This window comes from Beta vulgaris, chromosome 1 (genome assembly GCF_026745355.1).
Source record: "Beta vulgaris subsp. vulgaris cultivar EL10 chromosome 1, EL10.2, whole genome shotgun sequence".
Classification (NCBI taxonomy): Eukaryota; Viridiplantae; Streptophyta; class Magnoliopsida; order Caryophyllales; family Amaranthaceae; genus Beta; species Beta vulgaris.
In genome coordinates, this window is record NC_079202.1 from 35,806,339 (window position 1) to 35,819,354 (window position 13,016).

At 34.3% G+C, this 13,016-nt stretch overlaps 1 long non-coding RNA gene across 1 annotated transcript; it reads left to right on the top strand.

The window, feature by feature from the left end:
• The first annotated feature begins 6,800 nt into the window (after positions 1-6,800).
• On the top strand, positions 6,801-9,077 carry LOC125491658 (uncharacterized). The gene is made up of 3 exons (XR_007268398.2): positions 6,801-7,445; positions 8,029-8,096; positions 8,894-9,077. It is a non-coding gene; the product is annotated as an uncharacterized LOC125491658 (long non-coding RNA).
• Positions 9,078-13,016: the final 3,939 nt, after the last annotated feature.

Below are 13,016 nucleotides of genomic sequence, written 5' to 3' on the forward strand. Positions count from 1 at the left end.
CGATGCTCTATTTATCCCGAGCATCTGCTCATTAATTGGGTCATCACAAGATCAATAAAGCATAGCCATGATCAACACATACACATAAAATACGTAATCAGCAAAGCTGAGTACTACATAGTAAATAAATAAAACCTAACATGATACTAATAAATATTAAGCAGGAATAAATAATACGATTATTACACCAAATATCCCCGACAAATCACGAAATTCACCATATACCCTCAATGTTTCAGATATTTTCCATATACCCCTGAGTTAGTTTTCAAAACTTTGCATCATCTACCCTTTTTCTAACAAACGTTAAGTCGCTGTTATCTTTATTTATGATATTGCCATTATAAACCCCTAGCCCTAAAATATAAACCTTAATCTAAACCCTAATTCTTAAAATCTAATCTAAACCCTAACACTAAAAATCTAAACCCTAACCCACCCCCTCCCCTCCACTAGCCCCACCCTTCCCCTCCCTTGCCATCCCCCACCCCTCCCCACCTCTGTTTTTGTCTGCCCAAAATCAGCTACACTATCTGCTTCCCCCATTGGACACCTGACCTTTTAGAAGAATCTCCGTGAACATAGGAACTCCTCTGAATATCATCCTCAGAGGACAAATCTTTTGATTTCCAACTATCAACAGTTCTAGTCAGGGAAATACTTTTTTCATTCTGTGAATAGTCTTGCGGCAACCAGTTCTTCCAGGGACAACCCAAGTGCGAGAATATGTGGCAGGTCTATCAGAAAGAAAAGAACCATTAGCATAAATAACAACATACAGTAATAACAACCAATGAGTCCAAAACCAAACAGCCAGGCCAGATTAGTTAGCAACTAGCAACATCTACAGCACAAATAAAAGTAAGCATGGAAGATATGGAGAATTAATACCCTCCTTTTTTTGGAGATGCACACAAATTAATGTATAACCTCCAATGAAATAAGTAGGCATTCCTTGCTAGGGATGGCAATATCCAGTGGATATCCAGTAACCCGCTCCATCATGTTTAAATAAAAGGGTGAAAAACCGTAATAAACGGATGAAGACCGGGTGACAGGTGAACCGGGTGACGGATCCGGGTAGGATGCGGGTGACCATTTCTCACCCATCACCCGATCCACCACCCGGTCAAGCACCCGACCCATTAACCATCCGTTTAATTTTTTTATAATAAAATTTAAATTAAAATACTAAATATTAAAACTAAAAACCCTAAACCTAACCTTTGATTCTCTTACAGACTCTAACCTCCCAAAACACTTTTTGTTGAAGTATTATGAATGATTGAACGTTTAATTTTTATTGTTCAAACTCATATTGTTGAAACACGTATTGTTGAAGTATTGTTGTCGAGACTTTATTATTGTGAAGACGACTTCCTAAAACTTGTATGGTGCGACGTCACCTTTTCTTTATGCTTAAAACATCGGCGTATTTATTTATGATTTCGGAAAGTGTAGGTGGAAGTTGGGTACATTATTTTTTTAATAGCTATAATCTAAATTTGATATTTTGTTTTTTCACCCATCAATCACCCGACCCACGCGAATCACCCGGTTGTGATGGATGGATGAATTTCGGGTGATGAGTAAAGCGGGTGATGGATGAATGGATGAGAGTCAATCTAATCGGGTGATGGATGTGGGTGATGATATGGCTCACCCGATCCAAATACCACCCATTGTCATCCCTGTTCCTTGCAGACCACTTGACAAATAGTCACATTGTTAGTACTCTGCTTAGGATATATATTAGGAATAGGTGTGTTATTCCTAACCGTTGATGAAGTAGGACTTTATACTCAGGATGGATAAATATATGCTATTGATGAATGAGAAGGATGACGGAAATTAACGTAACTTAACACACCTGCTACTTCATCAACGGTTAGGAATAATACACCTATTCCTAATCCTATTAGGAATAGCACACCTATTCCTAATATATATCCTAAACAGAGTCCTAACACACATATAAAAGCATAGCATAAGCAATATGCATAATCTCATATATTGAATATGTGCCCTTTATAAAGGAGTTGAGTGAAAAAAAAAAAACAACTATTGTTCACTAATTAAAAAAGTCTTATATGCATGTAATATGTGCGAAAATACATAAATTGTACATGTATCTTCAAACATGTGCTACCACTTCTGTAATCAATAAGCATAGTTTCTCTTGCAATTACAAGTGGCCTAAGAGGGCATCAGCTTAGTGAACCTCGATCAAAACTACCATAGACTATTGAAATTAACTTTAAATAAATTGCACTCATTTCAAGGAATAAAAATCTCATGTGTAAAAGGAAAAAAAAAAAAAAGCAAACATACCTATCTCTCCAGATCTACATTCTTGGTAAAGACAACCCTTTTGATTGGATTAAGTTCGCCATCGCTAACACTAGAAGCTCGTACAACCTTGTAGTGTCCATCATTCGGGGCATCTTTTTTCATCGCGTCACGAACAAAGTTGAATTTTCGCTACTTGTCGATTTCCAACTAATAAGATTGACGGCATGAGTAAACATATCATCATCGTAATCGTCGAAACGGAGGGCATTTCTAGAAATAGGACAACCTACGATCCTTTGGTACTCATTCTTTTCATATAGCATCCTAACTACTACAGGGTGATCCTTGAGCGCCTCAATGATTTCAGATTCCTCAAACCAAGTCAAAACCACCACGTCACCGATCTGTACCGTCCAGGCATTGCGCGGCCTCACAACAAGCTTTTTTTTTCGCCGTCCACTCATTGGGATAGTCACTCTCCAAACATACACCATGAGTAGCTATCCATCGGAACCCCTTAATAATGTCAAAACCATATACGGCATCAATCGTTTCATCAGGATCACATTTATCCAAAAGTTCTTGCTTTGAAATTTTAATCCTCTGACCATGTAATAGCCCAAAAAATACTTCGACATTTTTCTGTGATATTGTATATATCCAACACAAGTCTAAAAAATATATTACATGTCAGATAAATTATAATGTAAATGTTTCAAAAAAAACATAGATACATTAATGTATTATACATGCTTCTTGTTTCTCGAGAGGTAGATAGACATCCGGCACCAACTCAAAGTTAAAATAATCAACTTCCTCAGAAAAAAATTATATATCTAAAATCACATTACTAAAAACTAAATTAAACAATTGTATGTTCATATAAATTTTTTTAAAGGTATGTACACATACCATCAAACACATAAATAAAACTCGCAAATATGTTCTGTATTTGCTTTAAATAAGAATAGGATAATCTGTCAACTAAAAAACACAAAAACCCTACAAACAAAAAAAATTATTTGTAAAAATTAAAATAAAAACAATTCATAGCAAATTTGCAATGCACCTATGTCAAGTATAATGTTTAGTATATCAAGTTCGAGAAACGTGAATTATGAGACCCACAAAAACTAAACTTCCCTGTTTATTACAGAATTAATATTCCATAGCAATGCACCTAGTATTTTTGTTTTTTTTTTCGGAATTAACTAATTGAGAAATAAGATCATTTTTCCTACCTTTTTGTGAACTTCATTAGTTATTTGGTACTAGCCTACAGGGTAGTCGGTAGTGTTATAGCCTTTTTGTTGAGGAGGGTACTATGTTAGTGCATCCACTATAGCAATCTACAACAACCCCTAGGTGGATATGGTCATGGGATCATGTGCCAAGGATCACCAGTTACTAAATGCTAGCTGCTAGGTGTTACCTTTTTTGGTCCTGTAGTCCTAAGGTTGTTGCACAACTGTCTTTTCTCTCAATGTTAGGATAATATTCCTAGGTGTCTTCCTTGGTTAAGCTGGCTATTTAAAGCTCATGAAAGAGCCGTTGTAAACAACGCAAAATGAAATGAAAGAAAGCCGGATTGCAGAGAGCAAAGTTGTGATGTGATCTCACACTGCTTAACATAATGTTCTTAGTATAAATGTTTTCATGGTATCAAAGCTTAGGCTCAGAAACTTCAAAAAATTTGTAAGTTTGATAAACACAAAAAGATTCTGCCTTTCATCTTAAAAAAAAGAGAGAAAATGGCTGCTTCATCTACACCACCAAAATTGAAATTACTAGTCCTCTATATTTTCATCCCTCTAATAGAAATAATTTCATGAACATTGAAAAACTGTAAGACTCTTATAACTATATATCATGGAGAAGATCTATGGAATTAGGCGTTGCATCAAAAAAAAAACTAGGTTTGTGACTGGAGTTTTGAAGAAGGATGAGAAAGACACTGTAAGAATTGAAGCTTTTGAAACATGTAATAGTATGATCATTTAATTTCTTGGATTCTTGGATCTGTGTCTAAATCCATTAAAAGATCAATAATGTTGGTTAGTAGTGCAAAACAAATCTGAAACCAATTGGAAAAAAGATTTGCTCTCACAAATGGAACAAGGAAATACAAAATCTGTAAAGATTTGCTCTCACAAATCGAACAAGGAAATACAAAATCTGTAAAGATTTGTATGAAAAAAAACAAGGCAAGCAAGTGAGTGAGTATTACACTAAGATGAGGTGTTACTGGAGGAGCTTGGATCATTAAATGCTCTAAAGATGCAAAAGTTTCACCACCTAACCCCAGTTGAATTTCCTTAGCAAACCTTTGAGCCTTTAACTTCTCAGTGGCTACTACCTTAAGTGTAAACCTCGACAATGCTATGAACTTACTATAGTACTCAGAGATGGTCATGCTCCCCATATTAAGGTTTATAAATTCCTAGGCCTTCTGTTTCCTCATAAAAATAGGGTAAATTTTTCCTCTTAAAGTAGTTTTAAAGGAATCACAATTAAACCCCTCAACAAAACTCAGTCTAGCCCCATTTTCTTTCCACCATAGGTCAGCTTCATCTTTCAGACACAGTACAGTTTGACCTACTTTCATACCCTAAGGCAATTCAAAGCCTCGAAAATCTTTTCAAATTCTTTAATCCAACTCTCTAAGAAGGTAGGGTTAGCTTGCCTCTTAAAGTATGGCGGCATAATTTTAGCTAGTCTTTCAATCATGTCCCCAGCAAGATCGGGATGTTGAGCTCTTTTTTTGAGTCAATTTCTCTGCCAATAGGCGAATAGCAGTAGCTAAGGCGTTATCGTTGTTAGCCATTCTACGGCAGGTTGTGAAATTTAATGTAACTCTACGTTAGGTTTCGATACACAACTTACAGGATATTCTTTATGAAGGCAACACTTTATTTGACCATACAAGATCGCATCAACATAAAACTTCTCATGAAGTTATACAATACCACAGAATAAATCAACATGAATCATATAAACATTCATGAATAATATTCACATCAAGAATAAACACGTGTAAGGATCAAGTAAAATTCAATCAAAACAATAAAATAAAATTATTCCCATTCATGTGCCAAAATAAATTCTTACTCACTTGGATAACTAAATATTTACTTTTTATTCCTCAAAATGATGGTAGTAACACTTTTCTGATCCGTGATAGCTATACTTTTTCCTAACCAAAATAAAGGTACTAACGAAATAAATTTAAACCATTGCTTGATTATCCAACATATTCTTTAAAACATAAATAGATAATCTAGGGAGATACATTATTAGTCTCATTATCCTCATCTGGCATAGCATATCTCGGCTCACCAAAGACACTCCTCATCACAACATAATATATATCCTTCCTAGTTTGACTCTCAGCACGGTCAAACTCCCGAATAACCTCATCATCCCTGTATGGACTGTTAACCTTCAACACCATACACATGTCCCACTCTACACTAGTAAAACTCTCATCGTTAGAATCAGATCCCCCGTCCAGCTCATCAAACCTCAAGACGGTCGGTTTAGCATAACTCCCCACCCGAATATCCTCGCCACCAGACATATCTAGATCATATATCAGATGAAAATAACTTCTATAACCAAATCATACTCTCACTTAGCGTATATTACCAACAATAATCAATAATCAAGAATAACTATAATATAAAGCGTAGGAATAACTTTTAACATCTAGCAGGGAAGAAAAATATAATCATACTAAACTAACTAGTTAATGCAAACATATAATATTTTTATCTTATATGCCCTTCCTATACTACTCATTTCTCATAAAATAATAAAATAATCAAATTAGAATAGAAGTATTAAAATAATTAAATAAATAAATAATATATGATTTTCGAAAATATATTACGAAGTTCGAAATTTTCGAACCAGATTGGTCCTTAAAATAATTTGAAAAAATAAATATTTAAAATCTTGAATCTCGGAAAATGTTTCGAAAAGTGATTTGAACAAAACGAATAAGTAGGAGCTCAATTTCTATAAAATTCATTTTAAGTAACTAGCTAGGTAAGCATCTAAAAATTTAAAGTTGGCACGAAAGGCCAATAAAAACCTAAAGCTCCAAGATACCACTTTGTAACACCCCGACAATTCTCTATTTTCCAAAATACCTTTTAAATATAAAACTTAGAGAATTATCAAATCATTATCACCCGTGTGATAACGTATCGGCTTATTCAGAATTTTTGCAGCGAAAATAATAATAAATAACTTTAGAAATAAAACTTAGTCAACCAAAAAGTCAGCTCCAAAAGTCAACAAGCATAAAGTCAAAAGTCAGCCTCAATGTAAAAGTCAATCACAATAGTCAAAGTCAGCTATAAAATAATAAAAGTCAACACAAGCTCTCCACTTTCTCGAACCCATAATGCATCATCTTCAAACATGTAAACGACGATGCTCTATTTATCCCGAGAATCTGATCATTAATTGGGTCATCACAAGATCGATAAAGCATAGCCATGATCAACACATACACATAAAATACGTAATCAGCAAAGGTGAGTACTACATAGTAAATAAATAAAACCTAACGTGATACTGATAAATATTAAGCAGGAATAAATAATACGACTATTACACCAAATATGTAACACCCCGTATTTTTTATTCATGTTTAGCAATTCGTTATATTATTTTAGTTTATAAAATAATATTTTTTTTTAGAATGTCCTTTTAATCAATATATTTTATTTTCCACTTATTGACCTTAACTTAGAAGGGTCAAAAGTTAATTCCTAATTTGACTAGGTTAAGTATCATTAAGTTAGCTAAACCAACTTATAAAAGAAAAGTAAAGGAAAAGAAAAAAAAAAAGAAAAAAAAGTTAGAACTTAGAAGGGGAAGCAGTAGAAACCACGACACTTTTTAGTTTCCTTCTAAACTCCATCTTCCTTCCTTTCTTTTCATCCAACCTTCAACTCCATTAAAACTAACCATCATCACTTTAATTGTTGTTCATCTTTCTTCAATACTTTCTCAGTTTTTGTGGGTATTTCAAAGAGAGAGAATTGGGTTTTATACTTGCAATTTTCGGGTCGAAAATCGGATCAAGTAGACGAAATTTCGGGTCTTTTTACACTCTTCTACGTTCTAATTGCGTTATTAATCAAGTAAGGATCTTTTCCATATTTTAATTTTAGTATGTGTTAATTTTTCTAAATTTGGAGTTTTGTTAGTTTAGGGTTCTTGAGTTAAATTGAATTGGGGATTTTGATTATGAGTGTTGGGTGTAACTTGATTGAAAGGAATTTTGTTTATTAATAATAAGTTTATCAACAAGAACTATAACTCGTAGGAATTACAGGTCAGATTCGTAATTTGTGTTTTTCTTCAGTTTATGGGAGTTTTTAGCCAAAATACTATTTCACAAAAGTTGTTCGTATTGAAATTTCACCCAAGATAGGCTCAAGAAACGTTTCATTTGGACATCATAGGAGAAAGTTATCCCTATTTTAAGTTTCTGCTAAAATTAAATATAATGCATGTTATTTTCATGTAGTTAGTAATATTTACAGTTTGACTTTTGTTGACCTGTTTGACTTGTATTGACTTTGGTGTATTCTCTTTGGATTAAATTTGAAGTGAGTTATTTTTAAAGGTAGTCAGGGCTCATTAACTAGGTTATGTCATTTATGTGTAAACTATGTAAAGGTTGTAGTCAAGTGATTTATACCATATTATATTATATTGTAGATCGCGAGTTCGTAGAAGAACCCTTATCACTTGTAATTGAGATTGGTTGATAGTGGTTTGCTAATAAGGTAAGATTTCATACTAAGCTTGTACAGATTATTACAGAAAGTATTTCATATTGATTTGTGATTTATATTGAGTTTGGAATCGTTTTTACGATGCTAATATTTATAGAACATTTAAATTGTTTTGACGATGTTCATATCAAAAATAATTTATGAGATTATTTAAGATATTATTAAAAGGAGGAAGTTCCTCATGAGACAAGTTTGAGTTTGTTAAAAGGAGGAAGTTCCTCATGAGACAAGTTTGAGATTATTAAAAGGAGGAAGTTCCTCTATGTTACCAAGTTGAGATTTTGAAAGGAGGAAGTTCCTCACCCTTACGAGGGTTTATAGAGTTTTATTGTGGGGTTGCCGGTAAGCGATATTCTCCGAGTTTGGAAGTATGTTGAGTTAATAGTGTCTCAACAATATATTTTAGTAGTTGGGAGTATGTTGATCAATACTCTTGCCATTTGTCTTCCTTCTTGGTACGTTATCAAGTTAGGGGTATGCATACTAGAGACTTTGGTGTTTACCTTATCTAGTGAGCCTAGCTAGCTCATTGGATTTTTTATTACTTCCTACTCACAGATTTCAAAGGAGTTATATTTGAAAGTTTTACAGAATTTTAGAAAGAAGGTAAAGTGGATTTGAATTATTGAAGGTTGTCTATTATATTCAAGTTGAATGTTGTACAAGTGAAATGATTTTTGTGGAATACTATGTATGTATTCCACCTGCACATTGGATAATTCAAAGTTGTTATTGGTATGAAATCTTGCTCAGCCTTTTGGCTGATATTACATGTCTTCAATGTGCAGGGCTTGATGGTGACTAGCTTATATTAGGGTGAGAGCGTTGACTTCACCTAGATGTAGATTTATTAAAGTTAAGACTTCCGCTGCAATAGATTAGAATTATGGTTTGTTATAGGAGTGTATTAATTAATTACATTTTCTTTTAGTTGTAATAGTTAATAATTAATTTATGGTAGTAGTACCTTTCGCCATGCTGTTATTAAGTGTTTAATAACCGCGGCATAACAACCCTTGAATTGTCCATGCTTTGTACTCTAATATGTTTTTTAAACAAAGTGGAAATTCAGGGCTGTTACAAAATATCAAAATCACGAAATTCACCATATACCCTCAATGTTTCAGATATTCTCCATATACCCCTGAGTTAGTTTTCCAAACTTTGCATCATCTACCCTTTTTCTAACGAACTTTAAGTCGTCGTTATCTTTATTTATGATATTGCCATTATAAACCCCTAGCCCTAAAATATAAACTTTAATCTAAATCCTAATTCTTAAAATCTAATCTAAACCCTAACACTAAAATCTAAACCCTAACTCGCCCCCTCCCCTCCACTAGCCCCACCCTTCCCCTCCCTTGCCATCCCCCACCCCTCCCCACCTCTGTTTTTGTCTGCCCAAAATCAGATACACTATCTGCTTCCCCCATTGGACACCTGACCTTTTAGAAGAATCTCCGTGAACATAGGAACTCCTCTGAATATCATCCTCAGAGGACAAATCTTTTGATTTCCAATTATCAACAGTTCTAGTCAGGGAAATACTTTATTTCTCTTACGCGGTGTGAGCGCGTATTATATTTGACTACCCCATTGTTAAGGTTTTATTGAAAATTGTTTTGAAAGAAGCCAGCAACAATTCGTTTTAGAAAGAATCATAAACCTAATTGGATATGGGAAAATCGTAGGGACAAATTAGGGACTTATCCGATGTAGACTTCCCCGTCATGACTCCATAGATGGTCAAAGTGAACCAAAGATCAAGTTCGAGGGTGAGAGTACAATTATGGTCATAATGAACCATATTTGCTGGCCTCTACTAAATATCGATCCATTACAAATTTTATGCCAAAGAATAATCATATAATATTTTTATACACCTTAAAAATAATTAGTCTAGATTGGTTCAGGAAACACATAAAAAGACTATTTTATAATGACAAGTTATTATGCAATCAATTTATAGGAAACCTAGCAGGTTATCCAAATTAATTTGATTAATGTTAGAACAGTTCTTTAGGTCTTTATTAGCAAAAATAACATGTGGGTGATAAAAGCAATACAGCAGGAACAATCATAAAATATTCATAGAATGATCAGGCAGACATATGATATAAATATGAAAAAAAAGGAAGGATTAGAATATACGGTAGGAGGATTCTATATTAAAGATCTGCATCATGAAAGAAACATGTAGTAACTTCAATCTAAAAATGAAGAATTTATATAAGGACCCTCAAGATTATACCTATGCGGTTTAAATTGAAGAGTGAAACTGTCTTTAGGCGGTGTGATCAAGAATAGAAGATTGATTGGAAGTACTAGAAGTATTTGAGTGTTGAGTGTTTTTGCGAGTCGAGGTGTATTTGTAAGGATTTTTTGTATTCGTAAAATAATAATGAAAAACCCCCCCTTGATTCGGGAAATCAAGAGTATTTATAGGCAGAACGACAATGTGCCTCACGCGCCTGCTGCACCTGGCGTAGCTAACGTGTCAAGCGCATGATGCGGTATGCCCAGAAAAAGCGTACACGTGGCATGCGTTTTGAAAAAGATAAGAAAAAAATTTCGCGTCTCAAGCAGAGACATGCTTTTGACGCAGGATTCTGAATGAGTCAGAAATCCATGTGTCAGGTGCAGATTAGTGCACCTGGCACAGGTGGACGTACCTGCGTCAGGCGCAGGTTGGTGCGCTACGTGCACCAGTCTGGCTCTTGACGTGCCTTTGCCAGCTTTATATAAAACGCGTTTAAAAATGTCTTTTATCCTTTAATTACGGATATCTGATTTTACGGGATAAAATATAATTTTGACTATATAAAAAATATCTTTTGAAAATATTATTAAAATAAATCAATTAATTAGGCTTTTCAAAGAATTGGGCTCAAATACAATTAATTATCATGAATGATTATAATTGGGCTTTAGAATATCATTTCGAAACACAATTTTTGGAGTGGTTCTTTAGATTGATCTTCCGTTGGGCCGCCCGAACTAATACCATGGTATGTTTCATCATTGGATTCTTAAATGGGGAGACACGATAATGTGTCTACAATTAGGATTAGTATTAGGGTTTATAGGGTTAGGGTTTAGGGGGTTTGGATGGCAAAATTGTAAATAACTCTAACGACGACTTAACGTCCGTTACTAAAGGGCATTTGGTGAACAATTTTGAAAAGTCTAGGTTATATGGTGAATTTTAGAAACATTGAGGTTATATGGTGAATTTCGTGATTTGTCGGGGGTATTTGGTGAAAAATCGTAAATAATAATATAATAACATCGCAGACTACTTTTACTAAACTAAACTCCACAACTAACAAATTAATTAATTTAGATGGAATAGTAAATGCAACAAGTTGTCTAAACCAAAACCAGTCTTCAATTTAGAAGACGAAGTACAGGCGCGACTCCGTACTCCCCTGACCTACGATATTGAAGAACCTTTAAAATAAAAATAGGACACGTTGATCAATATGGTCACAAGAAAAGCCATGGGCTACCGCCATGTACTCCAACTCATACTTGTCCAACATTTCAGACGTGCACAAGTCTAAAGATATTTTTTTCACGTTTCACTTTACATGATTAATAATTTATTCACTTGTTATGACTCACAAGTAGGACAAATAATATAATCATCAAAGAATCATGAACTTCCTTTTTTTTAATCTTATGATTAGATAAGATGGTCATCAATTTAGCAACCCAAGATTAATTCCAATATTAAATCCATAACCTTCCTTTATTTGTTGAATCAAGTCAACAACCAACCGACCTTTCATAGGTGAAATAATCAACTTATCAAATAAGACCCTCGGTCCTCATAAAGTACTTAAATAATCCAAAGGGAACAACATGATTCAATCATAATCCAAAACCAACATAAATATTAATCCCTCATGTAAATTAATAAACTAAAGTTTCCAAATCTCATATGCTTGCACCAGCCTTCGATACAAACATAATATCATCATCATAATCAACATGCTTCACATAACGACATAAAACATGCAAACCCCATTGAATATAAATCACATATGAATTAAAAATAATTTCCTATACATGATACTACATAAATCCCATCCTTAGGACATGATACTAATCCAACCAACACATAGGTATGTAATACCTTGTGTAGACAAATCGAGAGACCACTTACAAAATTCTAAGCAACTTATAATATAATAAAATCTTTTTTTAAACATACTAACATAATTAAAATCATAAGAATACTCAATTTCATAAATTATAATATACTACTATTATTTTCAACTTATGCATAAAAATAACTTGACGAGAAAGAAAAATAATAGAGGTGATCATGGGTCGGGCCTGGTTCGGGCCGGGCCGTGACCAAAAAATTTTGCCCATTGGTCGGGCCGAATTTTTGTGTCCAAAACCCGCTATTTCGGGCCTAAATAAACGGGCTTTTGCAGGCCAAAACGGGCCGGGCCAAAAAATAGACTAAAAAGTCGTTTTTGGCTTGCCCAAAGCCCGCCCAAAATCAAAAAAATACGGGTGGGCCGGGCTGAAAAATTCTGCCCAAAACCTGACCCAAAAACGGGTCGGGCCAAAATGATCACCTCTAAAAAATAACCAAAGAAGGAGAGGAGGGAGACACGTTGGAACAAGAGGGATGCGCGACTGGCGACGGTGGCTGATGGCGTGCTGGCGGCTAAAATTGGCCGAGTGAGGAAGAAAATCGAAGAGAGAGGGAATATGGGGGAAGGCCGAAAAAAAGAAAGAAGAAGGAAGAAAGAGAAAATAAGTGTGGGAAAATTTTGGGGTTTATATATTTTTACCCTTTTGGGTTTAGCAAAAGGTGTTTGTGTTAAAATAATATTTAATGCTTGGATGATTTGAGTAATTCGGTTCTTCTAACCCAATAAAAAATCCTTTTTG